This window comes from Puntigrus tetrazona, chromosome 4 (assembly GCF_018831695.1).
Source record: "Puntigrus tetrazona isolate hp1 chromosome 4, ASM1883169v1, whole genome shotgun sequence".
In the NCBI taxonomy this organism is placed as follows: Eukaryota; Metazoa; Chordata; class Actinopteri; order Cypriniformes; family Cyprinidae; genus Puntigrus; species Puntigrus tetrazona.
Window position 1 is genome coordinate 15,967,972 of NC_056702.1, and position 26,641 is coordinate 15,994,612.

General features: G+C 38.7%; 8 non-coding genes and 40 pseudogenes across 8 annotated transcripts; all 48 read right to left on the reverse strand.

Moving 5' to 3' along the window:
• Positions 1–112: 112 nt before the first annotated feature.
• Positions 113–221, reverse strand: LOC122343782 (annotated as a pseudogene).
• Positions 222–499: 278 nt separating this feature from the next.
• LOC122343597 lies at positions 500–618 on the reverse strand (annotated as a pseudogene).
• A 280-nt stretch (positions 619–898) lies between these two features.
• Positions 899–1,017, reverse strand: LOC122343575. Its single transcript, XR_006250805.1, has one exon. It is a non-coding gene; the product is annotated as a 5S ribosomal RNA (ribosomal RNA).
• Positions 1,018–1,292: 275 nt separating this feature from the next.
• On the reverse strand, positions 1,293–1,411 carry LOC122343693 (annotated as a pseudogene).
• A 277-nt stretch (positions 1,412–1,688) lies between these two features.
• LOC122343661 lies at positions 1,689–1,807 on the reverse strand (annotated as a pseudogene).
• Positions 1,808–2,083: 276 nt separating this feature from the next.
• On the reverse strand, positions 2,084–2,202 carry LOC122343540 (annotated as a pseudogene).
• Positions 2,203–2,478: 276 nt separating this feature from the next.
• On the reverse strand, positions 2,479–2,597 carry LOC122343588 (annotated as a pseudogene).
• Positions 2,598–2,876: 279 nt separating this feature from the next.
• Positions 2,877–2,995, reverse strand: LOC122343554 (annotated as a pseudogene).
• Positions 2,996–3,272: 277 nt separating this feature from the next.
• LOC122343608 lies at positions 3,273–3,391 on the reverse strand (annotated as a pseudogene).
• A 278-nt stretch (positions 3,392–3,669) lies between these two features.
• LOC122343676 lies at positions 3,670–3,788 on the reverse strand (annotated as a pseudogene).
• Positions 3,789–4,063: 275 nt separating this feature from the next.
• LOC122343705 lies at positions 4,064–4,181 on the reverse strand (annotated as a pseudogene).
• Positions 4,182–4,458: 277 nt separating this feature from the next.
• On the reverse strand, positions 4,459–4,577 carry LOC122343600 (annotated as a pseudogene).
• A 282-nt stretch (positions 4,578–4,859) lies between these two features.
• On the reverse strand, positions 4,860–4,968 carry LOC122343737 (annotated as a pseudogene).
• A 276-nt stretch (positions 4,969–5,244) lies between these two features.
• On the reverse strand, positions 5,245–5,363 carry LOC122343649. Its single transcript, XR_006250814.1, has one exon. It is a non-coding gene; the product is annotated as a 5S ribosomal RNA (ribosomal RNA).
• A 279-nt stretch (positions 5,364–5,642) lies between these two features.
• LOC122343687 lies at positions 5,643–5,761 on the reverse strand (annotated as a pseudogene).
• A 280-nt stretch (positions 5,762–6,041) lies between these two features.
• On the reverse strand, positions 6,042–6,159 carry LOC122343692 (annotated as a pseudogene).
• A 276-nt stretch (positions 6,160–6,435) lies between these two features.
• LOC122343592 lies at positions 6,436–6,554 on the reverse strand (annotated as a pseudogene).
• Positions 6,555–6,832: 278 nt separating this feature from the next.
• On the reverse strand, positions 6,833–6,941 carry LOC122343768 (annotated as a pseudogene).
• A 282-nt stretch (positions 6,942–7,223) lies between these two features.
• Positions 7,224–7,342, reverse strand: LOC122343644 (annotated as a pseudogene).
• A 277-nt stretch (positions 7,343–7,619) lies between these two features.
• LOC122343678 lies at positions 7,620–7,738 on the reverse strand. Its single transcript, XR_006250817.1, has one exon. It is a non-coding gene; the product is annotated as a 5S ribosomal RNA (ribosomal RNA).
• A 280-nt stretch (positions 7,739–8,018) lies between these two features.
• On the reverse strand, positions 8,019–8,137 carry LOC122343541. The gene has a single exon (XR_006250802.1). It is a non-coding gene; the product is annotated as a 5S ribosomal RNA (ribosomal RNA).
• Positions 8,138–8,417: 280 nt separating this feature from the next.
• Positions 8,418–8,536, reverse strand: LOC122343671 (annotated as a pseudogene).
• Positions 8,537–8,812: 276 nt separating this feature from the next.
• Positions 8,813–8,931, reverse strand: LOC122343629 (annotated as a pseudogene).
• Positions 8,932–9,209: 278 nt separating this feature from the next.
• Positions 9,210–9,328, reverse strand: LOC122343659 (annotated as a pseudogene).
• Positions 9,329–9,603: 275 nt separating this feature from the next.
• LOC122343630 lies at positions 9,604–9,722 on the reverse strand (annotated as a pseudogene).
• A 278-nt stretch (positions 9,723–10,000) lies between these two features.
• On the reverse strand, positions 10,001–10,119 carry LOC122343717 (annotated as a pseudogene).
• Positions 10,120–10,397: 278 nt separating this feature from the next.
• LOC122343709 lies at positions 10,398–10,506 on the reverse strand (annotated as a pseudogene).
• Positions 10,507–10,787: 281 nt separating this feature from the next.
• LOC122343763 lies at positions 10,788–10,906 on the reverse strand. The gene has a single exon (XR_006250825.1). It is a non-coding gene; the product is annotated as a 5S ribosomal RNA (ribosomal RNA).
• Positions 10,907–11,185: 279 nt separating this feature from the next.
• On the reverse strand, positions 11,186–11,304 carry LOC122343925. Its single transcript, XR_006250905.1, has one exon. It is a non-coding gene; the product is annotated as a 5S ribosomal RNA (ribosomal RNA).
• Positions 11,305–11,579: 275 nt separating this feature from the next.
• Positions 11,580–11,698, reverse strand: LOC122343799 (annotated as a pseudogene).
• Positions 11,699–11,969: 271 nt separating this feature from the next.
• LOC122343632 lies at positions 11,970–12,088 on the reverse strand. The gene has a single exon (XR_006250812.1). It is a non-coding gene; the product is annotated as a 5S ribosomal RNA (ribosomal RNA).
• Positions 12,089–12,368: 280 nt separating this feature from the next.
• Positions 12,369–12,487, reverse strand: LOC122343672 (annotated as a pseudogene).
• A 7,969-nt stretch (positions 12,488–20,456) lies between these two features.
• On the reverse strand, positions 20,457–20,574 carry LOC122343636 (annotated as a pseudogene).
• Positions 20,575–20,852: 278 nt separating this feature from the next.
• On the reverse strand, positions 20,853–20,971 carry LOC122343713 (annotated as a pseudogene).
• A 275-nt stretch (positions 20,972–21,246) lies between these two features.
• Positions 21,247–21,365, reverse strand: LOC122343846. The gene has a single exon (XR_006250835.1). It is a non-coding gene; the product is annotated as a 5S ribosomal RNA (ribosomal RNA).
• Positions 21,366–21,645: 280 nt separating this feature from the next.
• On the reverse strand, positions 21,646–21,764 carry LOC122343543 (annotated as a pseudogene).
• Positions 21,765–22,044: 280 nt separating this feature from the next.
• LOC122343779 lies at positions 22,045–22,163 on the reverse strand (annotated as a pseudogene).
• Positions 22,164–22,440: 277 nt separating this feature from the next.
• Positions 22,441–22,559, reverse strand: LOC122343545 (annotated as a pseudogene).
• A 280-nt stretch (positions 22,560–22,839) lies between these two features.
• On the reverse strand, positions 22,840–22,958 carry LOC122343607 (annotated as a pseudogene).
• Positions 22,959–23,238: 280 nt separating this feature from the next.
• On the reverse strand, positions 23,239–23,357 carry LOC122343794 (annotated as a pseudogene).
• Positions 23,358–23,631: 274 nt separating this feature from the next.
• On the reverse strand, positions 23,632–23,740 carry LOC122343744 (annotated as a pseudogene).
• Positions 23,741–24,018: 278 nt separating this feature from the next.
• On the reverse strand, positions 24,019–24,137 carry LOC122343716 (annotated as a pseudogene).
• Positions 24,138–24,419: 282 nt separating this feature from the next.
• Positions 24,420–24,539, reverse strand: LOC122343666 (annotated as a pseudogene).
• A 278-nt stretch (positions 24,540–24,817) lies between these two features.
• LOC122343653 lies at positions 24,818–24,936 on the reverse strand (annotated as a pseudogene).
• Positions 24,937–25,215: 279 nt separating this feature from the next.
• LOC122343783 lies at positions 25,216–25,333 on the reverse strand (annotated as a pseudogene).
• Positions 25,334–25,614: 281 nt separating this feature from the next.
• LOC122343546 lies at positions 25,615–25,733 on the reverse strand (annotated as a pseudogene).
• Positions 25,734–26,011: 278 nt separating this feature from the next.
• On the reverse strand, positions 26,012–26,129 carry LOC122343786 (annotated as a pseudogene).
• Positions 26,130–26,410: 281 nt separating this feature from the next.
• On the reverse strand, positions 26,411–26,529 carry LOC122343641 (annotated as a pseudogene).
• Positions 26,530–26,641: the final 112 nt, after the last annotated feature.

Sequence of the window (26,641 nt, forward strand, 5' to 3'; positions counted from 1 at the left end):
AGCTACTTTAAAGGCAATTGAATTAAATAAGCAGTAAGGGAAAGCAAAGAGCTGGTCAAACTTTGGCCACACTAAGGGCCAGTGTATTAGATAAGTAGTGAAAAAACTCAAAAGCTTACAGCACCTGGTATTCCTAGGCAGTCTCCCATCCAAGTACTAACTAGGCCCAACTCTGCTTAGCTTCTGAGATCAGGCGTGAACAGGGTGGTATGGCCGAAAGCGAAAGCTGCTGCAAAAAGCCCCCTATTTTAAGGTGAGGCACACTAAGTGCCATTATACTAGATAAGTAATGAATGAAATACAAAAAAAAATACTTCAAAATGAGCTACATCAAAGATAAGAGCATTAGTTAAGTAGTTAAAAACAGTCAAACTCTGTTTAAAGAACAGCTACTTTAAAGGCAATTGAATTAAATAAGCAGTAAGGGAAAGTAAAGAGCTGGTCAAACTTTGACCACACTAAGGGCCAGTGTATTAGAAAAGTAGTGAAAAAACTCAAAAACTTACAGCACCTGGTATTCCTAGGCAGTCTCCCATCCAAGTACTAACTAGGCCCAACTCTGCTTAGCTTCTGAGATCAGACAAGATCAGGCGTGAACAGGGTGGCATGGCCGTAAGTTTAAAGCTGCTGCAAAAGCCCCTATTTTAAGGTGAGGCATACTAAGTGCCATTATACTAGATAAGTAATGAATGAAATACAAAAAAAATAAAATACTTCAAAATGAGCTACATCAAAGATAAGAGCATTAGTTAAGTAGTTAAAAACAGTCAAACTCTGTTTAAAGTACAGCTACTTTAAAGGCAATTGAATAAATAAGCAGTAAGGGAAAGCAAAGAGCTGGTCAAACTTTGGCCACACTAAGGGCCAGTGTATTAGATAAGTAGTGAAAAAACTCAAAAGCTTACAGCACCTGGTATTCCTAGGCAGTCTCCCATCCAAGTACTAACTAGGCCCAACTCTGCTTAGCTTCTGAGATCAGACGAGATCAGGCGTGAACAGGGTGGTATGGCCGTAAGCGAAAGCTGCTACAAAAAGCCCCATATTTTAAGGTGTGGCACATTAAGTGCCATTATACTAGATAAGTAATGAATGAAATACAAAAAAATACTTCAAAATGAGCTACATTAAAGATAAGAGCATTAGTTAAGTAGTTAAAAACAGTCAAACTCTGTTTAAAGAACAGCTACTTTAAAGGCAATTGAATTAAATAAGCAGTAAGGAAAGCAAAGAGCTGGTCAAACTTTGACCACACTAAGGGCCAGTGTATTAGATAAGTAGTGAAAAAACTCAAAAACTTACAGCACCTGGTATTCCTAGGCGGTCTCCCATCCAAGTACTAACTACGCCCAACTCTGCTTAGCTTCTGAGATCAGACAAGATCAGGCGTGAACAGGGTGGCATGGCCGTTAGCAAAAGCTGCTGCAAAAAACCCCCTATTTTAAGGTGAGGCACACTAAGTGCCATTATGCTAGATAAGTAATGAATGAAATACAAAAAAAAAAATACTTCAAAATGAGCTACATTAAAGATAAGAGCATTAGTTAAGTAGTTAAAAACAGTCAAACTCTGTTTAAAGAACAGCTACTTTAAAGGCAATTGAATTAAATAAGCAGTAAGGAAAGCAAAGAGCTGGTCAAATTTTGACCACACTAAAGGCCAGTGTATTAGATAAGCAGTGAAAAACTCAAAACTTACAGCACCTGGTATTCCTAGGCAGTCTCCCATCCAAGTACTAACTAGGCCCAACTCTGCTTAGCTTCTGAGATCAGACGAGATCAGGCGTGAACAGGGTGGTATGGCCGTAGCGAAAGCTACTGCAAAAAGCCCCTATTTTAAGGTGAGGCACACTAAGTGCCAATGTACTAGATAAGTAATGAATGAAATACAAAAAAAAATACTTCAAAATGAGCTACATTAAAGATAAGAGCATTAGTTAAGTAGTTAAAAACAGTCAAACTCTGTTTAAAGTACAGCTACTTTAAAGGCAATTGAATTAAATAAGCAGTAAAGGAAAGCAAAGAGCTGGTCAAACTTTGGCCACACTAAGGGCCAGTGTATTAGATAAGTAGTGAAAAAACTCAAAAGCTTACAGCACCTGGTATTCCTAGGCAGTCTCCCATCCAAGTACTAACTAGGCCCAACTCTGCTTAGCTTCTGATATCAGACGAGATCAGGCGTGAACAGGGTGGTATGGCCGTAAGCGAAAGCTGCTGCAAAAGCCCCTATTTTAAGGTGAGGCACACTAAGTGCCATTATACTAGATAAGTAATGAATGAAATACAAAAAAAAATACTTCAAAATGAGCTACATTAAAGATAAGAGCATTAGTTAAGTAGTTAAAAACAGTCAAACTCTGTTTAAAGAACAGCTACTTTAAAGGCAATTGAATTAAATAAGCAGTAAGGGAAAGCAAAGAGCTGGTCAAACTTTGACCACACTAAGGGCCAGTGTATTAGATAAGTAGTGAAAAAACTCAAAAACTTACAGCACCTGGTATTCCTAGGCGGTCTCCCATCCAAGTACTAACTAGGCCCAACTCTGCTTAGCTTCTGAGATCAGACAAGATCAGGCGTGAACAGGGTGGCATGGCCGTAAGAGAAAGCTGCTGCAAAAAGCCCCCTATTTTAAGGTGAGGCACACTAAGTGCCATTATGCTAGATAAGTAATGAATGAAATACAAAAAAAAAATACTTCAAAATGAGCTACATCAAAGATAAGAGCATTAGTTAAGTAGTTAAAAACAGTCAAACTCTGTTTAAAGAACAGCTACTTTAAAGGCAATTGAATTAAATAAGCAGTAAGGGAAAGCAAAGAGCTGGTCAAACTTTGACCACACTAAGGGCCAGTGTATTAGATAAGTAGTGAAAAAACTCAAAAACTTACAGCACCTGGTATTCCTAGGCAGTCTCCCATCCAAGTACTAACTAGGCCCAACTCTGCTTAGCTTCTGAGATCAGTCGAGATCAGGCGTGAACAGGGTGGTATGGCCGTAAGCAAAAGCTGCTGCAAAAAGCCCCCTATTTTAAGGTGAGGCACACTAAGTGCCATTATACTAGATAAGTAATGAATGAAATACAAAAAAAAATACTTCAAAATGAGCTACATTAAAGATAAGAGCATTAGTTAAGTAGTTAAAAACAGTCAAACTCTGTTTAAAGAACAGCTACTTTAAAGGCAATTGAATTAAATAAGCAGTAAGGGAAAGCAAAGAGCTGGTCAAACTTTGACCACACTAAGGGCCAGTGTATTAGATAAGTAGTGAAAAAACTCAAAACTTACAGCACCTGGTATTCCTATGCAGTCTCCCATCCAAGAACTAACTAGGCCCAACTCTGCTTAGCTTCTGAGATCAGACGAGATCAGGCGTGAACAGGGTGGTATGGCCGTAAGCGAAAGCTGCTGCAAAAAGCCCCCTATTTTAAGGTGAGGCACACTAAGTGCCATTATACTAGATAAGTAATGAATGAAATACAAAAAAAAAAATACTTCAAAATGAGCTACATTAAAGATAAGAGCATTAGTTAAGTAGTTAAAAACAGTCAAACTCTGTTTAAAGAACAGCTACTTTAAAGGCAATAGAATTAAATAAGCAGTAAGGAAAGCAAAGAGCTGGTCAAACTTTGACCACACTAAGGGCCAGTGTATTAGATAAGTAGTGAAAAAACTCAAAACTTACAGCACCTGGAATTCCTAGGCAGTCTCCCATCCAAGTACTAACTAGGCCCAACTGTGCTTAGCTTCTGAGATCAGACGAGATCAGGCGTGAACAGGGTGCTATGGCCGTAAGCGAAAGCTGCTGCAAAAAGCCCCCTATTTTAAGGTGAGGCACACTAAGTGCCATTATACTAGATAAGTAATGAATGAAATACAAAAAAATACTTCAAAATGAGCTACATTAAAGATAAGAGCATTAGTTAAGTAGTTAAAAACAGTCAAACTCTGTTTAAAGAACAGCTACTTTAAAGGCAATTGAATTAAATAAGCAGTAAGGGAAAGCAAAGAGCTGGTCAAACTTTGACCACACTAAGGGCCAGTGTATTAGATAAGTAGTGAAAAACTCAAAAACTTACAGCACCTGGTATTCCTAGGCAGTCTCCCATCCAAGTACTAACTAGGCCCAACTCTGCTTAGCTTCTGAGATCAGGCGAGATCAGGCGTGAACAGGAGGTATGGCCGTAAGCTAAAGCTGCTGCAAAAAAGCCCCTATTTTAAGGTGAGGCACACTAAGTGCCATTATACTAGATAAGTAATGAATGAAATACAAAAAAAAATACTTCAAAATGAGCTACATTAAAGATAAGAGCATTAGTTAAGTAGTTAAAAACAGTCAAACTCTGTTTAAAGAACAGCTACTTTAAAGGCAATTGAATTAAATAAGCAGTAAGGGAAAGCAAAGAGCTGGTCAAACTTTGACCACACTAAGGGCCAGTGTATTAGATAAGTAGTGAAAAACTCAAAAACTTACAGCACCTGGTATTCCTAGGCAGTCTCCCATCCAAGTACTAACTAGGCCCAACTCTGCTTAGCTTCTGAGATCAGACAAGATCAGGCGTGAACAGGGAGGTATGGCCGTAAGCTAAAGCTGCTGCAAAAAGCCCCCTATTTTAAGGTGAGGCACACTAAGTGCCATTATACTAGATAAGTAATGAATGAAATACAAAAAAAAAAAAAAACTTCAAAATGAGCTACATTAAAGATAAGAGCATTAGTTAAGTAGTTAAAAACAGTCAAACTCTGTTTAAAGTACAGCTACTTTAAAGGCAATTGAATTAAATAAGCAGTAAGGGAAAGCAAAGAGCTGGTCAAACTTTGGCCACACTAAGGGCCAGTGTATTAGATAAGTAGTGAAAAAACTCAAAAGCTTACAGCACCTGGTATTCCTAGGCAGTCTCCCATCCAAGTACTAACTAGGCCCAACTCTGCTTAGCTTCTGAGATCAGGCGTGAACAGGGTGGTATGGCCGTAAGCAAAAGCTGCTACAAAAAGCCCCGTATTTTAAGGTGTGGCACATTAAGTGCCATTATACTAGATAAGTAATGAATGAAATACAAAAAAATACTTCAAAATGAGCTACATTAAAGATAAGAGCATTAGTTAAGTAGTTAAAAACAGTCAAACTCTGTTTAAAGTACAGCTACTTTAAAGGCAATTGAATTAAATAAGCAGTAAGGGAAAGCAAAGAGCTGGTCAAACTTTGGCCACACTAAGGGCCGTTGTATTAGATAAGTAGTGAAAAAACTCAAAAACTTACAGCACCTGGTATTCCTAGGCAGTCTCCCATCCAAGTACTAACCAGGCCCAACTCTGCTTAGCTTCTGAGATCAGACGAGATCAGGCGTGAACAGGGTGGTATGGCCGTAAGCAAAAGCTGCTGCAAAAAGCCCCCTATTTTAAGGTGAGGCACACTAAGTGCCATTATACTAGATAAGTAATGAATGAAATACAAAAAAAAATACTTCAAAATGAGCTACATTAAAGATAAGAGCATTAGTTAAGTAGTTAAAAACAGTCAAACTCTGTTTAAAGAACAGCTACTTTAAAGGCAATTGAATTAAATAAGCAGTAAGGGAAAGCAAAGAGCTGGTCAAACTTTGGCCACACTAAGGGCCAGTGTATTAGATAAGTAGTGAAAAAACTTTAAAAACTTACAGCACCTGGTATTCCTAGGCAGTCTCCCATCCAAGTACTAACTAGGCCCAACTCTGCTCAGCTTCTGAGATCAGACAAGATCAGGCATGTACAGGGTGGTATGGCCGTAAGCGAAAGCTGCTGCAAAAAGCCCCCTATTTTAAGGTGAGGCACACTAAGTGCCATTATACTAGATAAGTAATGAATGAAATACAAAAAAAAAAATACTTCAAAATGAGCTACATTAAAGATAAGAGCATTAGTTAAGTAGTTAAAAACAGTCAAACTCTGTTTAAAGAACAGCTACTTTAAAGGCAATTGTATTAAATAAGCAGTAAGGGAAAGCAAAGAGCTGGTCAAACTTTGGCCACACTAAGGGCCAGTGTATTAGATAAGTAGTGAAAAAACTCAAAAGCTTACAGCACCTGGTATTCCTAGGAAGTCTCCCATCCAAGTACTAACTAGGCCCCCACCTGCTTAGCTTCTGAGATCAGACGAGATCAGGCGTGAACAGGTTGGTATGGCCGTGGCGAAAGCTGCTGCAAAAAGCCCCTATTTTAAGGTGAGGCACACTAAGTGCCATTATACTAGATAAGTAATGAATGAAATACAAAAAAAATACTTCAAAATGAGCTACATTAAAGATAAGAGCATTAGTTAAGTAGTTAAAAACAGTCAAACTCTGTTTAAAGAACAGCTACTTTAAAGGCAATTGAATTAAATAAGCAGTAAGGGAAAGCAAAGAGCTGGTCAAACTTTGACCACACTAAGGGCCAGTGTATTAGATAAGTAGTGAAAAAACTCAAAAACTTACAGCACCTGGTATTCCTAGGCAGTCTCCCATCCAAGAACTAACTAGGCCCAACTCTGCTTAGCTTCTGAGATCAGACGAGATCAGGCGTGAACAGGGTGGTATGGCCGTAAGCGAAAGCTGCTGCAAAAAGCCCCCTATTTTAAGGTGAGGCACACTAAGTGCCATTATACTAGATAAGTAATGAATGAAATACAAAAAAAAAATACTTCAAAATGAGCTACATTAAAGATAAGAGCATTAGTTAAGTAGTTAAAAACAGTCAAACTCTGTTTAAAGAACAGCTACTTTAAAGGCAATTGAATTAAATAAGCAGTAAGGGAAAGCAAAGAGCTGGTCAAACTTTGACCACACTAAGGGCCAGTGTATTAGATAAGTAGTGAAAAAACTCAAAACTTACAGCACCTGGTATTCCTAGGCAGTCTCCCATCCAAGTACTAACTAGGCCCAACTCTGCTTAGCTTCTGAGATCAGGCGTGAACAGGGTGGTATGGCCGTAAGCGAAAGCTGTTACAAAAAGCCCCGTATTTTAAGGTGAGGCACACTAAGTGCCATTATACTAGATAAGTAATGAATGAAATTCAAAAAAAAAAAAATACTTCAAAATGAGCTACATTAAAGATAAGAGCATTAGTTAAGTAGTTAAAAACAGTCAAACTCTGTTTAAAGAACAGCTACTTTAAAGGCAATTGAATTAAATAAGCAGTAAGGGAAAGCAAAGAGCTGGTCAAACTTTGACCACACTAAGGGCCAGTGTATTAGATAAGTAGTGAAAAAACTCAAAAACTTACAGCACCTGGTTTTCCTAGGCAGTCTCCCATCCAAGTACTAACTAGGCCCAAATCTGCTTAGCTTCTGAGATCAGACGAGATCAGGCGTGAACAGGGTGGTATGGCCGCAAGAGAAAGCTGCTGCAAAAAGCCCCCTATTTTAAGGTGTGACACATTAAGTACCATTATACTAGATAAGTAATGAATGAAATACAAAAAAAATACTTCAAAATGAGCTACATTAAAGATAAGAGCATTAGTTAAGTAGTTAAAAACAGTCAAACTCTGTTTAAAGAACAGCTACTTTAAAGGCAATTGAATTAAATAAGCAGTAAGGGAAAGCAAAGAGCTGGTCCAACTTTGACCACACTAAGGGCCAGTGTATCAGATAAGTAGTGAAAAAACTCAAAAACTTACAGCACCTGGTATTCCTAGGCAGTCTCCCATCCAAGTACTAACCAGGCCCAACTCTGCTTAGCTTCTGAGATCAGACGAGATCAAGCGTGAACAGGGTGGTATGGCCATAAGCGAAAGCTGCTGCAAAAAGCCCCCTATTTTAAGGTGAGGCACACTAAGTGCCATTATACTAGATAAGTAATGAATGAAATACAAAAAAAAAAATACTTCAAAATGAGCTACATTAAAGATAAGAGCATTAGTTAAGTAGTTAAAAACAGTCAAACTCTGTTTAAAGAACAGCTACTTTAAAGGCAATTGAATTAAATGAGCAGTAAGGGAAAGCAAAGAGCTGGTCAAACTTTGACCACACTAAGGGCCAGTGTATTAGATAAGTAGTGAAAAAACTCAAAAACTTACAGCACCTGGTATTCCTAGGCAGTCTCCCACCCAAGTACTAACTAGGCCCAACTCTGCTTAGCTTCTGAGATCAGACGAGATCAGGCGTGAACAGAGTGGTATGGCCGTAAGCGAAAGCTGCTGCAAAAAGCCCCCTATTTTAAGGTGAGGCACACTAAGTGCCATTATACTAGATAAGTAATGAATGAAATACAAAAAAAAAATACTTCAAAATGAGCTACATTAAAGATAAGAGCATTAGTTAAGTAGTTAAAAACAGTCAAACTCTGTTTAACGTACAGCTACGTTTAAAGGCAATTGAATTAAATAAGCAGTAAGGGAAAGCAAAGAGCTGGTCAAACTTTGACCACACTAAGGGCCAGTGTATTAGATAAGTAGTGAAAAAACTCAAAAACTGACAGCACCTGGAGTTCCTAGGAAGTCTCCCATCCAAGTACTAACTAGGCCAAACTCTGCTTAGCTTCTGAGATCAGACGAGATCAGGCGTGAACAGGGTGGTATGGCCGTAAGCCAAAGCTGCTGCAAAAAGCCCCTATTTTAAGGTGAGGCACACTAAGTGCCATTATACTAGATAAGTAATGAATGAAATACAAAAAAAAATACTTCAAAATGAGCTACATTAAAGATAAGAGCATTAGTTAAGTAGTTAAAAACAGTCAAACTCTGTTTAAAGAACAGCTACTTTAAAGGCAATTGAATTAAATAAGCAGTAAGGAAAGCAAAGAGCTGGTCAAACTTTGACCACACTAAGGGCCAGTGTATTAGATAAATAGTGAAAAAACTCAAAAACTTACAGCACCTGGTATTCCTAGGCAGTCTCCCATCCAAGTACTAACTAGGCCCAACTCTGCTTTGCTTCTGAGATCAGACAAGATCAGGCGTGAACAGGGTGGTATGGCCGTAAGCAAAAGCTGCTGCAAAAAGCCCCCTATTTCAAGGTGAAGCACACTAAGTGCCATTATACTAGATAAGTAATGAATGAAATACAAAAAAAAATACTTCAAAATGAGCTACATTAAAGATAAGAGCATTAGTTAAGTAGTTAAAAACAGTCAAACTCTGTTTAAAGAACAGCTACTTTAAAGGCAATTGAATTAAATAAGCAGTAAGTGAAAGCAAGGAGCTGGTCAAACTTTGACCACACTAAGGGCCAGTGTATTAGATAAGTAGTGAAAAAACTCAAAAACTTACAGCACCTGGTATTCCTAGGCAGTCTCCCATCCAAGTACTAACTAGGCCCAACTCTGCTTAGCTTCTGAGATCAGACGAGAACAGGTGTGAACAGGGTGGTATGGCCTTAAGCGAAAGCTGCTGCAAAAAGCCCCCTATTTTAAGGTGAGGCACACTAAGTGCCATTATACTAGATAAGTAATGAATGAAATACAAAAAAATACTTCAAAATGAGCTACATTAAAGATAAGAGCATTAGTTAAGTAGTTAAAAACAGTCAAACTCTGTTTAAAGAACAGCTACTTTAAAGGCAATTGAATTAAATAAGCAGTAAGGGAAAGCAAAGAGCTGGTCAAACTTTGACCACACTAAGGGCCAGTGTATTAGATAAATAGTGAAAAAACTCAAAACTTACAGCACCTGGTATTCCTAGGCAGTCTCCCATCCAAGTACTAACTAGGCCCAACTCTGCTTTGCTTCTGAGATCAGACAAGATCAGGCGTGAACAGGGTGGTATGGCCGTAAGCAAAAGCTGCTGCAAAAAGCCCCCTATTTCAAGGTGAAGCACACTAAGTGCCATTATACTAGATAAGTAATGAATGAAATACAAAAAAAAATACTTCAAAATGAGCTACATTAAAGATAAGAGCATTAGTTAAGTAGTTAAAAACAGTCAAACTCTGTTTAAAGAACAGCTACTTTAAAGGCAATTGAATTAAATAAGCAGTAAGTGAAAGCAAGGAGCTGGTCAAACTTTGACCACACTAAGGGCCAGTGTATTAGATAAGTAGTGAAAAAACTCAAAAACTTACAGCACCTGGTATTCCTAGGCAGTCTCCCATCCAAGTACTAACTAGGCCCAACTCTGCTTAGCTTCTGAGATCAGGCGAGAACAGGTGTGAACAGGGTGGTATGGCCTTAAGCGAAAGCTGCTGCAAAAAGCCCCCTATTTTAAGGTGAGGCACACTAAGTGCCATTATACTAGATAAGTAATGAATGAAATACAAAAAAACTACTTCAAAATGAGCTACATTAAAGATAAGAGCATTAGTTAAGTAGTTAAAAACAGTCAAACTCTGTTTAAAGAACAGCTACTTTAAAGGCAATTGAATTAAATAAGCAGTAAGGGAAAGCAAAGAGCTGGTCAAACTTTGACCACACTAAGGGCCAGTGTATTAGATAAGTAGTGAAAAAAACTCAAAAACTTACAGCACCTGGTATTCCTAGGCAGTCTCCCATCCAAGTACTAACCAGGCCCAACTCTGCTTAGCTTCTGAGATCAGGCGTGAACAGGGTGGTATGGCCGTAAGCGAAAGCTGCTGCAAAAGGCCCCCTATTTTAAGGTGAGGCACACTAAGTGCCATTATACTAGATAAGTAATGAATGACATGAAAAAAAAAAAATACTTCAAAATGAGCTACATTAAAGATAAGAGCATTAGTTAAGTAGTTAAAAACAGTCAAACTCTGTTTAAAGAACAGCTACTTTAAAGGCAATTGAATTAAATAAGCAGTAAGGGAAAGCAAAGAGCTGGTCAAACTTTGACCACACTAAGGGCCAGTGTATTAGATAAGTAGTGAAAAAAACTCAAAAACTTACAGCACCTGGTATTCCTAGGCAGTCTCCCATCCAAGTACTAACCAGGCCCAACTCTGCTTAGCTTCTGAGATCAGACGAGATCAGGCGTGAACAGGGTGGTATGGCCGTAAGCGAAAGCTGCTGCAAAAAGCCCCCTATTTTAGGGTGAGGCACACTAAGTGCCATTATACTAGATAAGTAATGAATGACATACAAAAAAAAAATACTTCAAAATGAGCTACATTAAAGATAAGAGCATTAGTTAAGTAGTTAAAAACAGTCAAAGTCTGTTTAAAGAACAGCTACTTTAAAGGCAATTGAATTAAATAAGCAGTAAGGGAAAGCAAAGAGCTGATCAAACTTTGACCACACTAAGGGCCAGTGTATTAGATAAGTAGTGAAAAAACTCAAAAACTTACAGCACCTGGTATTCCTAGGCAGTCTCCCATCCAAGTACTAACCAGGCCCAACTCTGCTAAGCTTCTGAGATCAGACGAGATCAGGCGTGAACAGGGCGGTATGGCCGTAAGCGAAAGCTGCTGCAAAAAGCCCCCTATTTTAAGGTGAGGCACACTAAGTGCCATTATACTAGATAAGTAATGAATGAAATACAAAAAAATACTTCAAAATGAGCTACATTAAAGATAAGAGCATTAGTTAAGTAGTTAAAAACAGTCAAACTCTGTTTAAAGAACAGCTACTTTAAAGGCAATTGAATTAAATAAGCAGTAAGGGAAAGCAAAGAGCTGGTCAAACTTTGACCACACTAAGGGCCAGTGTATTAGATAAGTAGTGAAAAAACTCAAAACTTACAGCACCTGGTATTCCTAGGCAGTCTCTTATCCAAGTACTAACTAGGCCCAACTCTGCTTAGCTTCTGAGATCAGGCGAGATCAGGCGTGAATAGGATGGTATGGCCGTGAAAGCTGCTGCAAAAAGCCCCTATTTTAAGCTGAGGCACACTAAGTGCCATTATACTAGATAAGTGAATGAATGAAATAAAAAAAATACTTCAAAATGAGCTACATTAAAGATAAGAGCATTAGTTAAGTAGTTAAAAACAGTCAAACTCTGTTTAAAGTACAGCTACTTTAAAGGCAATTGAATTAAATAAGCAGTAAGGGAAAGCAAAGAGCTGGTCAAACTTTGACCACACTAAGGGCCAGTGTATTAGATAAGTAGTGAAAAAACTCAAAAACTTACAGCACCTGGTATTCCTAGGCAGTCTCCTATCCAAGTACTAACTAGGCCCAACTCTGCTTAGCTTCTGAGATCAGACGAGATCAGGCGTGAACAGGGTGGTATGGCCGTAAGCGAAAGCTGCTGCAAAAAGCCCCCTATTTTAAGGTGAGGCACACTAAGTGCCATTATACTAGATAAGTAATGAATGAAAAATAAAAAAAAAAATACTTCAAAATGAGCTACATCAAACATAAGAGCATTAGTTAAATAGTTAAAAACAGCCAAACACTGTTTAAAGAACAGCTACTTTAAAGGCAATTGAATTAAATAAGCAGTAAGGGAAAGCAAAGAGCTGGTCAAACTTTGACCACACTAAAGGCCAGTGTATTAGATAAGTAGTGAAAAAACTCAAAAATTTACAGCACCTGGTATTCCTAGGCAGTCTCCCATCCAAGTACTAACCAGGCCCAACTCTGCTTAGCTTCTGAGATCAGACGACATCAGGCGTGAACAGGGTGGTATGGCCGTGAAGCGAAAGCTGCTGCAAAAAGCCCCTATTTTAAGGTGAGGCACACTAAGTGCCATTATACTAGATAAGTAATGAATGAAATACAAAAAAAAATACTTCAAAATGAGCTACATTAAAGATAAGAGCATTAGTTAAGTAGTTAAAAACAGTCAAACTCTGTTTAAAGAACAGCTACTTTAAAGGCAATTGAATTAAATAAGCAGTAAGGGAAAGCAAAGAGCTGGTCAAACTTTGACCACACTATGGGCCAGTGTATTAGATAAGTAGTGAAAAAACTCAAAAACTTACAGCACCTGGTATTCCTAGGCAGTCTCTGAAGAAGTTTTTGTTAATCAAAATATAAAGTAAATCTTATATAATTTAGTTACCATTATAACTGCAGTCAGACATAAGCTAAGAACCCCACTATTTAGAACCCATCTGTTTTTGGCATTTTACATCTGTTGTCTTACACCTGTGATCCTCATTAACAAGGGTAATTCAGGAGGCCACCATTTATTACTGTGACGTGGTAGTGTGATGACCATATAAAAACCCCTGAAGAGTGGTAAGCGAGAGTGCTGTCTATAGAGTGGTTCTGTGTGGACCTTAGACAGTCTCGGCTTATATTGATCAATAAAAGTCTGAATTTTTGCTATCAAAACCTAATGCTCGGAGTCTTCTTTAATCCGGGGAATCCACAACAATTGGCGTCACGAACAGGATAGAAAAGGACAACAGGGTGGACAACTGCGAGCAAGGTTTGGACGGACAACACAACAACTTGGCCAAAGGTAAGCAGTTTTTGCTTCATAGTTAGGTTGTGTTGTTCGCCAGAACCTACTCGTGGTGAGACACCTTATGTTCTTCTAAAAATAATCGAACCAAGTGAAGAAAAGATTCTGATAATTGAAAGAAAATTGGGTTTTGATTTCAAAAACACTAAATGCATGCAGTAATCTGTATTTTCTGTTGGTTTGGACTTGAGGAGAACAGTGAATGCAGATAGAATATATGTTAGTTTGTAGATAAAAGGTAAAATCCTGCAGGTGGATTAAAGCGCTGCTGTGGGTGAGTCAAGAGAGGTGTCAAATTCCTGAATTCAGTGTAAATTCCTCCTTGGCAATTAAAATTCCCAATTTTTGTGGGTATTGGACCAATTAATTACATTTCAAACTCAAGTAAAACGCAGAAAGTAATACAAAAAAGACAATAGAAAAATTCAAAAAGGATAAAGGACCCGTAATTACATAAAGTGACAATAAAGTAAGGTATAACGAGCCGAAAAGAAGGTTAAAACTGTTTAAAGCTGGATCATGCCAATACCAGACATTAATTGAGGTGGAAAATTCCCACAGGGGTTTGTTATTTTGGGCTAGCTCTGTTTGTCTTATGTGTTTATTATTAATTTGAAAGATAGATTGTGGAAGGGGTATGTTGAAAAATTGAGATAGGAAGTGGAAGAAAAAGAATTGAGGTCTACGTGTGGGCTAGAATGAGTGTTAGTTGAATGACTGTCTGAAGGACCACGTGTGAAGTAGAAATTTGGGAAAAAGATTGTCTTCGCTTGGGTAGCGGAAGTGTAACAAGTGAGGCGGAGTACATGGTTGTTAGATAATTTCATTGGATTGAGGAGGAGTATCTATGAAATATTTGTTTTGTGTTTTAGTGTTCAGAAATTGTTCTATGTAAAGTAGGTACTAGTTGTGTGAGCTCAACTGAATGTGTACGGTGTGACTGAAGCATGAATGTATGAACCTTTCGTAGTTTTGTCTTGTTTGGATGATATAAATGAGCCCTATATATAAAGGGACTTATGATTAAGTGATTAAATGAATGAGCCCAGTACATAAAGGGACATAGCTGGTAAGTGTTAAAATAAATGAGCCCTATAGGATAAAGGGACACAGTTGGAATGAATGTATGAGCCCTGTAAATAAAGGGAGTGTGTGTTCATGAATGGATAAATGTATACCGCATAATTAAAGTTATTGACTAAAGTTAAATATCGCTTGAATAGATTTTGGTGACTATATAGTACGGTGATAAAACATATCTGGTATAGAAAGTCGCAAACTTATTGAGGATACATACGATATATTGCTGATAAAAGTGGTGAATATTGTAGTTTGGTTTTACGGGTACAGTAGACGTTTATCATAAAATACTTAAGAGTTCTTACTTTAAGAGCTATTGAAGGAAAAACTATTCTTACAGGTTATACAGGTTGACTTATAGCGAAGTTATGACAACTCCTGCAGAAACATTGGGAGCAAAGCATCCTCTGCTTAAGGAACTGATACATAAGCTCTGCAGAAAGTGGCAAAAGAGAACAAAAAATTTGAGTACTAAATGGCCTGAAGAGGGAACATTTGAGGTGACATTGTGTGAGGAAATGGAAACATTGGTAAAAATTCCAAAACTAAAGGCATATTCCTGAACCGGAAAAAGAGAGAAGAAAAAGACAAAAAGAGCAAGAAGTTTTAAAATTATTTAAAAAAGAAGGCGAAGATTTACCCAAAAACCCTAAAACAGGCTAGAAAAATTCTGAAAGAAGCAAACCAAGAAATAAAGAAAAAGAAAGAGGTTAGCAGATCCCCTCCGTATGGAAACGCTGAAGGACAATTTCCATTACTCAGGGAAAAGTTCAAGTGTTAAGCGAGCTTGGGATGGAAGGGGAAATTGATTTAGAACAAGAGAAGCCGACAGGACAGGATGTAAGACCCAAAACAAAACCAATTAAAAAGCCACAAGAAAGCGATTATTTAGACTGTTACGGAGAAATACAGACAGCCTTAGACAAAATGAAAATACCATATGAACAAAAATCTCAGTCAGAAAGGGAAAATGAGGATCTCAATGAGGGATGCGGGCTAGAAGAAGAAATAACACAAAAATTCAAAGATACAGAAATGAGGTTAAGAGAGTTTGCATCTGATGAGAACAGGGGACACTCCATAAGGACGATTAAGATCGCAGAACAAACAGCTTCCAATTTTAATTAAGGGGACAAGGGCACAATATATTCCATGGGCCACACAAGAGGTAGAGTGTCTGATCACCCGGTTACCTGACATGCACGAGGGAGCTGGAAAATGGATTAGGGTGTTTGAGGAAGAGACAGCAGGCAAACTTTTGGCCGTGGGGGATGTCAAAGCACTCCTAGCAAAAACTATAGGAGGAATAAAGACGGAAGAAATCTTACAGGCAGCGGGCCTCGAGGAGCAGTGGACACTCATAACATGGACGGCATTGAGTTTAATGCACACCGTCCCGACATGTGGCAGGCACTACGAGCTGAGTACCCCACTAGGGTCGACCGAAAGCATTGAGGGGAGACCAGTTGGGAGAAACTGAAAATCCCATCACCTATGTACAGAGACAATTGAAAAGATGGAGACAAGAAACTGAAGGGAATCCAGAAGGTGACCCTCTTATGTCTACATTGTTCAGAAACTCTGTAATAGAGGCCATGCCACCAACTGTAAAAAGCAAGCTGGAGGATGTAGTCGGTTTGACCTCCAAATCACACAAAGAGTTTTGTGATCATGTGACTCATGCGGTTGAACTCTATAGGAAAAATGAGTTGAGGCTCAAAGAGCAAGAAAAAGACCTTCAACGAAAACTGACCCAGTTGCAACTTGAGGAACTAACAGCTAGAAACAAGAAAAAGACTCAAGCAGTGGTGAAAACTGAAGAGTCCAACCAAATGAGTTTAATGGCTCCCATTAACGTTTCACACCCAGCTGTGCCCACATTGACCCCTCTAAACACAACCCCGACACCTACACCCATTGTTAATGTCTATGCCCAGCCAGGACCCCCTGAGTGGAAAAGAAAACAACTGCAACCTCCAAAAGGAGGAAACAGAGCTGTTAATCTTCCTCCAGGACTGTGCTGGAGATGTGGACAGCCAGGACATATAAGAAGAGATTGTCCCAACCCATGGACAACAGACCCCGAGTTTAGAAGGTGGGCAGGGAACCAGACACGCTATCAAAATTTTGCAGGCCCATGGAGAAATCCATATCCAAATTATTAGGGGTGCCCAGAGAATCTTATAGGGGAGAGTCTACTACCAGTTTTAACAACCAATGCAAATCAAGAACCTATATTGCAAATAGAAGTAGAAGGCAAAACAATTCCAATGATGATAGACACAGGAGCAGTCTATACATGTGTAAAATCAAATTATGCCTCACACCTCCCCATGTCTGGAAAATTTGTAAAGACAGTAGGATTCTCAAGGACAAGTACAATTAATCCCTATGACAGCTCCAATTTGCCTACAAACAAAAGACAAAAAAGTGTAACCATGCCTATTCTGATATCAGATCAAACGCCTATTAACCTATTAGGAAGAGATGCATTGTGTAAGTTAGGATTGCAAATTTGGTGCTCTACTGATGGAGTGTATGTAGATATGCAGGAGCTCAAATGATGATTTCGAAGCTGAAGCAAGCGTATATTGGATAGGGCAGATAGAAGAGGATGTAAAACAGATCATTGACGAATGGGGTAAATTCATTGAAGCACAGACCCCCGAGTTACGAATACCCAAGACAGGATTTCATTGCATAATGAAATATGACCCAACAAGAAACAAAATTCTAGAAGAAGAATGGCAGGAAGAAACAAAAGAACAAAAAATTGAAATGATCTCACAATACATAATAATAGGTGAACAAGGAGCAGCCTTAAAAATAACCAAAACGATTCATAAACAAATGGTTTGATATGAATGATTCAGTACCGCATATATACCTTTATATGTAGGGAAAAATGGGAAACCAAGCATTTAGGACAGATGATGAAACAAGCCACGCAAAGTAAATGGGAACCGACAATAAATCCGTTAATCTTTCATTCCACTGACCAAAACTACATAAAAATTCTATGTGGGACTTCATTATTAGGCATTCCACAGGAGGTGATTATCAAACAAAAGCAATCCGAGCAAGTAATGACAACACCAGACTCAGAAAGAACTACAGCTGAACTTTTGCAGAGAGCAATAAACCAGGTGCCGGCTGAGCTATGGTCCCAGCATGAGACAGACGTAGGGTTAGTAAGGTCAGCCAGTCCAGTACAAGTGAGGCTAAAACCAAATGCACGCCTTCCTCGAAAAAGACAATACCCATTGAGTCAAGAGGCGGAATTAGGCATAAAAACCACAATTGAGGGACTTGTTAAAGCAAAAGTGTTAGTAAAAACAAACAGTTACTGCAACACACCCATCTATCCGATACTCAAAGCAAACAAAGTCAAATGGCGTCTTGTACATGATCTGAGAGCAATCAATGCTATAACAGAAGATTGGCCAACAGATGTTCCCAACCCTCACACATTGCTAACAAACATCCCCCCGCAAGCCAAGTACTTTACAGTAATTGACCTTTGCTCTGCCTTTTTCAGTATTCCTGTAGCCGAGGAAAGTAGGTATCTGTTTGCATTTACGTATGCAGGTAAACAATACACCTATGCGAGACTCCCAATGGGATATAAATTGTCACCACACATATTTAACCAGGTTCTCAAGATCGACCTAGAAGACCTTATGCTAGAGAGCACCTGTTTACAGTACATGGATGATGTGATCATCTGCTCAACATCTCTAGATCAATGTCATAGAGATTCCATCAAAGTACTGACGAAATTAGCTCAAGGAGGTCACAAAGTATCCAAAACCAAACTGCAGTATTGCTTGCCAGAAGTAGAATACCTAGGACGTTTGATTTCCTTTGGTACAAAAATTATTGCACCCACATCAGTTCTAAATATTCTTATCTTAGATGCACATGGTTTTGACCATGGTGCAAAGGGGGAAGTCATAAGGAAAATCATAAAGAAAATTAAAAGACTAGGCTGTGTTTACCATCCTCAGTCCCAGGGACAAGTTGAAAAAGTAAATGGTCTTCTCAAATCCAAAATTAACAAAATAGTCTTGCACTGATGAGTTACCGCATGCAAACTAACCAAAACACACATCTAACACCTCACCAAATGCTTACTGGACGCCTGCACCATGTAACAGAGGTCCATACAAGGGACCCCCACTAGAACAACTACAAATGGAGTTAAAATCGTACATGAAAGAACTAACGGCTATCCATAAAGCTATTTGTGCGCAGGAAAAAAGAAAGGAGCTGTCGGAGCAGACGGAAACCAGCTGTCCCATCACCCCAGGAGATCAGGTCTATCTGAGAGTATTCAGAAGGAAATGGAACGAGCCAAGAAGGGAAGGGCCGTATAACGTCACAGCAGCAACACCAACTGCTGTTCAAGTAGAGGGAAGCAGCACTTGGTACCATCTGAATCACTGCACAAGAGTTCCCAAAGGAAGACCAGCCACAATACAGAATAATAAAGAACATGCAACAGAGAGAGTTCAGCAAGACAATGGCGATAATATTGTTGACCACATGCCTGATCAGCACATGTCTGTCACAAGTTCAAGCCAAAGACAACATCACAACTCCAGCCCCGCAAGTCAAGCACAGAACAACTCTCTGCCACACAACCTCACTTTCCTACCATCAACTTTTCAGCCATCCACCAAAACCAGCAGCGACTCAGTTGAAGCAGGACAACATGGAAAGCGACGCAGGAACAGCGAGGACAAGGACAATATGTACGAGGATGACACCAAGCTAGATGTTCTGTGGGAACTTGCACAAAGCAATCAGTGGTATGAATGGGCCACCTTCACAACAGCAGAGTTAAATAAGGAAGACTGCCTAGTATGTACCAAAACACCTGGAAGCCAATTAATAGCCATTCCAAATCCATACAACTACGAACATTGTGGAAAAAACTATTATGCATGTTTTATATTTTGGTTTATGATGTTTTTGTTTTATGATGTTTCTGATCAGCAGTTAGGAGGTACCCTTCTTACTTACATATTCATATTTGTTTGTTTACTCATGCTTTGTTTGATCTATTTTATCAACCTAGATGCGTTCCATAATTAGGATAACCATAGACATAATAAAACCAAGTATACAACCCCTGTACATTGACTATAAAGTAAAATCAAGGTGTTATGGTCTTTTACTTCCTTCTAGCCAAAGAGACCGAGGGAAGAGGTTTGGCCCTAACGCCTTCTTGAGTGAAATGGCATGACTTAGACTTGTTGTAATGTAACATAGGGACTATTTTTTGGTTACTAGATAGCGTTAACAGAACAGACTGAATCATAAAATGTCACTCAAGAGTAAAATGAGACGTAAACGTCTCAAAGGGGGAAATATGAAGAAGTTTTTGTTAATCAAAATATAAAGTAAATCTTATATAATTTAGTTACCATTATAACTGCAGTCAGACATAAGCTAAGAACCCCACTATTTAGAACCCATCTGTTTTTGGCATTTTACATCTGTTGTCTTACACCTGTGATCCTCATTAACAAGGGTAATTCAGGAGGCCACCATTTATTACTGTGACGTGGTAGTGTGATGACCATATAAAAACCCTGAAGAGTGGTAAGCGAGAGTGCTGTCTATAGAGTGGTTCTGTGTGGACCTTAGACAGTCTCGGCTTATATTGATCAATAAAAGTCTGAATTTTTGCTATCAAAACCTAATGCTCGGAGTCTTCTTTAATCCGGGGAATCCACAACATCTCCCATCCAAGTACTAACTAGGCCCAACTCTGCTTAGCTTCTGAGATCAGACGAGATCAGGCGTGAACAGGGTGGTATGGCCGTAAGTAAAGCTGCTGCAAAAAGCCCCTATTTTAAGGTGAGGCACACTAAGTGCCATTATACTAGATAAGTAATGAATGAAATACAAAAAAAAAAAAAATACTTCAAAATGAGCTACATTAAAGATAAGAGCATTAGTTAAGTAGTTAAAAACAGTCAAACTCTGTTTAAAGAACAGCTACTTTAAAGGCAATTGAATTAAATAAGCAGTAAGGTAAAGCAAAGAGCTGGTCAAACTTTGACCACACTAAGGGCCAGTGTATTAGATAAGTAGTGAAAAAACTCAAAAACTTACAGCACCTGGTATTCCTAGGCAGTCTCCTTCCAAGTACTAACTAGGCCCAACTCTGCTTAGCTTCTGAGATCAGGCGAGATCAGGCGTGAACAGGGTGGTATGGCCGTAAGCCAAAGCTGCTGCAAAAAGCCCCTATTTTAAGGTGAGGCACACTAAGTGCCATTATACTAGATAAGTAATGAATGAAATAGGAAAAAAAAATACTTCAAATTGAGCTACATTAAAGATAAGAGCATTAGTTAAGTAGTTAAAAACAGTCAAACTCTGTTTAAAGTACAGCTACTTTAAAGGCAATTGAATTAAATAAGCAGTAAGGGAAAGCAAAGAGCTGGTCAAACTTTGGCCACACTAAGGGCCAGTGTATTAGATAAGTAGTGAAAAAACTCAAAAGCTTACAGCACCTGGTATTCCTAGGCAGTCTCCCATCCAAGTACGAACTAGGCCCAACTCTGCTTAGCTTCTCAAATCAGACGAGATCAGGCGTGAACAGGGTGGTATGGCCGTAAGCTAAAGCTGCTGCAAAAAGCCCCCTATTTTAAGGTGAGGCACACTAAGTGCCATTATACTAGATAAGTCATGAATGAAATACAAAAAAATACTTCAAAATGAGGTACATTAAAGATAAGAGCATTAGTTAAGTAGTTAAAAACAGTCAAACTCTGTTTAAAGAACAGCTACTTAAAGGCAATTGAATTAAATAAGCAGTAAGGGAAAGCAAAGAGCTGGTCAAACTTTGACCACACTATGGGCCAGTGTATTAGATAAGTAGTGAAAAAACTCAAAAACTTACAGCACCTGGTATTCCTAGGCAGTCTCCCATCCAAGTACTAACTAGGCCCAACTCTGCTTAGCTTCTGAGATCAGACGAGATCAGGCGTGAACAGGGTGGTATGGCCGTAAGCGAAAGCTGCTGCAAAAAGCCCCCTATTTTAAGGTGAGGCACACTAAGTGCCATTATACTAGATAAGTAATGAATGAAATACAAAAAAAAAAATACTTCAAAATGAGCTACATTAAAGATAAGAGCATTAGTTAAGTAGTTAAAAACAGTCAAACTCTGTTTAAAGTACAGCTACTTTAAAGGCAATTGAATTAAATAAGCAGTAAGGGAAAGCAAAGAGCTGGTCAAACTTTGGCCACACTAAGGGCCAGTGTATTAGATAAGTAGTGAAAAAACTCAAAAGCTTTCAGCACCTGGTATTCCTAGGCAGTCTCCCATCCAAGTACTAACTAGGCCCAACTCTGCTTAGCTTCTGAGATCAGACGAGATCAGGCGTGAACAGGGTGGTATGGCCGTAAGCGAAAGCTGCTACAAAAAGCCCCGTATTTTAAGGTGAGGCACACTAAGTGCCATTATACTAGATAAGTAATGAATGAAATACAAAAAAAAAAATACTTCAAAATGAGCTACATTAAAGATAAGAGCATTAGTTAAGTAGTTAAAAACAGTCAAACTCTGTTTAAAGAACAGCTACTTTAAAGGCAATTGAATTAAATAAGCAGTAAGGGAAAGCAAAGAGCTGGTCAAACTTTGACCACACTAAGGGCCAGTGTATTAGATAAGTAGTGAAAAAACTCAAAAACATACAGCACCTGGTATTCCTAGGCAGTCTCCCATCCAAGAACTAACTAGGCCCAACTCTGCTTTGCTTCTGAGATCAGACAAAATCAGGCGTGAACAGGGTGGTATGGCCGTAAGCGAAATCTGCTGCAAAAAGCCCCTATTTTAAGGTGAGGCACACTAAGTGCCATTATACTAGATAAGTAATGAATGAAATACAAAAAAAAATACTTCAAAATGAGCTACATTAAAGATAAGAGCATTAGTTAAGTAGTTAAAAACAGTCAAACTCTGTTTAAAGTACAGCTACTTTAAAGGCAATTGAATTAAATAAGCAGTAAGGGAAAGCAAAGAGCTGGTCAAACTTCGGCCACACTAAGGGCCAGTGTATTAGATAAGTAGTGAAAAAACTCAAAAACTTACAGCACCTGGTATTCCTAGGCAGTCTCCCATCCAAGTACTAACCAGGCCCAACTCTGCTTAGCTTCTGAGATCAGACGAGATCAGGCGTGAACAGGGTGGTATGGCCGTCAAGCTAAAGCTGCTGCAAAAAGCCCCCTATTTTAAGGTGAGGCACACTAAGTGCCATTATACTAGATAAGTAATGAATGAAATACAAAAAAAAAATACTTCAAAATGAGCTACATTAAAGATAAGAGCATTAGTTAAGTAGTTAAAAACAGTCAAACTCTGTTTAAAGTACAGCTACTTTAAAGGCAATTGAATTAAATAAGCAGTAAGGGAAAGCAAAGAGCTGGTCAAACTTTGACCACACTAAGGGCCAGTGTATTAGATAAGTAGTGAAAAAACTCAAAAACTTACAGCACCTGGTATTCATAGGCAGTCTCCCATCCAAGTACTAAACAGGCCCAACTCTGCTTAGCTTCTGAGATCAGACGAGATCAGGCGTGAACAGGTTGGTATGGCCGTAAGCGAAAGCTGCTGCAAAAGGCCCCCTATTTTAAGGTGAGGCACACTAAGTGCCATTATACTAGATAAGTAATGAATGAAATACAAAAAAAAAAATACTTCAAAATGAGCTACATTAAAGATAAGAGCATTAGTTAAGTAGTTAAAAACAGTCAAACTCTGTTTAAAGAACAGCTACTTTAAAGGCAATAGAATTAAATAAGCAGTAAGGGAAAGCAAAGAGCTGGTCAAACTTTGACCACACTAAGGGCCAGTGTATTAGATAAGTAGTGAAAAAACTCAAAAACTTACAGCACCTGATATTCATAGGCAGTCTCCCATCCAAGTACTAACTAGGCCCAACTCTGCTCAGCTTCTGAGATCAGACGAGATCAGGCATGAACAGGGTGGTATGGCCGTGTGAAAGCTGCCGCAAAAAGCCCCTATTTTAAGGTGAGGCACACTAAGTGCCATTATACTAGATAAGTAATGAATGAAATACAAAAAAAAACTTCAAAATGAGCTACATTAAAGATAAGAGCATTAGTTAAGTAGTTAAAAACAGTCAAACTCTGTTTAAAAAGTACAGCTACTTTAAAGGCAATTGAATTAAATAAGCAGTAAGGGAAAGCAAAGAGCTGGTCAAACTTTGGCCACACTAAGGGCGTTGTATTAGATAAGTAGTGAAAAAACTCAAAAACTTACAGCACCTGGTATTCCTAGGCAGTCTCCCATCCAAGTACTAATCAGGCCCAACTCTGCTTAGCTTCTGAGATCAGGCGTGAACAGGGTGGTATGGCCATAAGCGAAAGCTGCTGCAAAAACCCCTATTTTAAGGTGAGGCACACTAAGTGCCATTATACTAGATAAGTAATGAATGAAATACAAAAAAAAAAATACTTCAAAATGAGCTACATTAAAGATAAGAGCATTAGTTAAGTAGTTAAAAACAGTCAAACTCTGTTTAAAGAACAGCTACTTTAAAGGCAATTGAATTAAATAAGCAGTAAGGGAAAGCAAAGAGCTGGTCAAACTTTGACCACACTAAGGGCCAGTGTATTAGATAAGTAGTGAAAAAACTCAAAAACTTACAGCACCTGGTATTCCTAGGCAGTCTCCCATCCAAGTACTAACTAGGCCCAACTCTGCTTAGCTTCTGAGACAAGACGAGATCAGGCGTGAACAGGGTGGAATGGCCGTAAGCGAAAGCTGCTGCAAAAAGCCCCCTATTTTAAGGTGAGGCACACTAAGTGCCATTATACTAGATAAGTAATGAATGAAATACAAAAAAAAAAAAATACTTCAAAATGAGCTACATTAAAGATAAGAGCATTAGTTAAGTAGTTAAAAACAGTCAAACTCTGTTTAAAGAACAGCTACTTTAAAGGCAATTGAATTAAATAAGCAGTAAGGGAAAGCAAAGAGCTGGTCAAACTTTGACCACACTAAGGGCCAGTGTATTAGATAAGTAGTGAAAAAACTCAAAAACTTACAGCACCTGGTATTCCTAGGCAGTCTCCCCATCCAAGTACTAACTAGGCCCAACTCTGCTTAGCTTCTGAGATCAGACGAGATCAGGCATGAACAGGGTGGTATGGCCGTAAGCGAAAGCTGCTGCAAAAGCCCCTATTTTAAGGTGAGGCACACTAAGTGCCATTATACTAGATAAGTAATGAATGAAATACAAAAAAAAAATACTTCAAAATGAGCTACATTAAAGATAAGAGCATTAGTTAAGTAGTTAAAAACAGTCAAACTCTGTTTAAAGAACAGCTACTTTAAAGGCAATTGAATTAAATGAGCAGTAAGGGGAAAGCAAAGAGCTGGTCAAACTTTGACCACACTAAGGGCCAGTGTATTAGATAAGTAGTGAAAAAACTCAAAAACTTACAGCACCTGGTATTCCTAGGCAGTCTCCCATCCAAGTACTAACTAGGCCCAACTCTGCTTAGCTTCTGAGATCAGACGAGATCAGGCATGAACAAGGTGGTACGGCCATAAGCGATAGCTGCTGCAAAAAGCCCCCTATTTTAAGGTGAGGCACACTAAGTGCCATTATACTAGATAAGTAATGAATGAAATACAAAAAAAAAATACTTCAAAATGAGCTACATTAAAGATAAGAGCATTAGTTAAGTAGTTAAAAACAGTCAAAATCTGTTTAAAGAACAGCTACTTTAAAGGCAATTGAATTAAATAAGCAGTAAGGGAAAGCAAAGAGCTGGTCAAACTTTGACCACACTAAGGGCCAGTGTATTAGATAAGTAGTGAAAAAACTCAAAAACTTACAGCACCTGGTATTCCTAGGCAGTCTCCCATCAAAGTACTAACTAGGCCCAACTCTGCTTAGCTTCTGAGATCAGACGAGATCAGGCGTGAAGAAGGTGGTATGGCCGAAGCGAAAGCTGCTGCAAAAAGCCCCTATTTTAAGGTGAGGCACACTAAGTGCCATTATACTAGATAAGTAATGAATGAAATACAAAAAAAAAAAAATACTTCAAAATGAGCTACATTAAAGATAAGAGCATTAGTTAAGTAGTTAAAAACAGTCAAACTCTGTTTAAAGAACAGCTACTTTAAAGGCAATTGAATTAAATAAGCAGTAAGGGAAAGCAAAGAGCTGGTCAAACTTTGACCACACTAAGGGCCAGTGTATTAGATAAGTAGTGAAAAAACTCAAAAACTTACAGCACCTGGTATTCCTAGGCAGTCTCCCATCCAAGTACTAACTAGGCCCAACTCTGCTTAGCTTCTGAGACCAGACGAGATCAGGCGTGAACAGGGTGGTATGGCCGTAAGCGAAAGCTGCTGCAAAAGCCCCTATTTTAAGGTGAGGCACACTAAGTGCCATTATACTAGATAAGTAATGAATGAAATACAAAAAAAAAAATACTTCAAAAGGAGCTACATTAAAGATAAGAGCATTAGTTAAGTAGTTAAAAACAGTCAAACTCTGTTTAAAGAACAGCTACTTTAAAGGCAATTGAATTAAATAAGCAGTAAGGGAAAGCAAAGAGCTGGTCAAACTTTGGCCACACTAAGGGCCGTTGTATTAGATAAGTAGTGAAAAAACTCAAAAATTTACAGCACCTGGTATTCCTAGGCAGTCTCCCATCCAAGTACTAACCAGGCCCAACTCTGCTTAGCCTCTGAGATCAGGCGAGATCAGGCGTGAACAGGGTGGCATGGCGTAAGTAAAGCTGCTGCAAAAAGCCCCTATTTTAAGGTGAGGCACACTAAGTGCCATTATACTAGATAAGTAATGAATGAAATACAAAAAAAAAAAAAAAATACTTCAAAATGAGCTACATTAAAGATAAGAGCATTAGTTAAGTAGTTAAAAACAGTCAAACTCTGTTTAAAGAACAGCTACTTTAAAGGTAATTGAATTAAATAAGCAGTAAGGGAAAGCAAAGAGCTGGTCAAACTTTGACCACACTAAGGCCAGTGTATTAGATAAGTAGTGAAAAAACTCAAAACTTACAGTACCTGGTATTCCTAGGCAGTCTCCCATCCAAGTACTAACTAGGCCCAACTCTGCTTAGCTTCTGAGATCAGACGAGATCAGGCGTGAACAGGGTGGTATTGCCGTTAGCGAAAGCTGCTGCAAAAAGCCCCCTATTTTAAGGTGAGGCACACTAAGTGCCATTATACTAGATAAGTAATGAATGAAATACCAAAAAAAAAAAAAACTTTAAAATGAGCTAC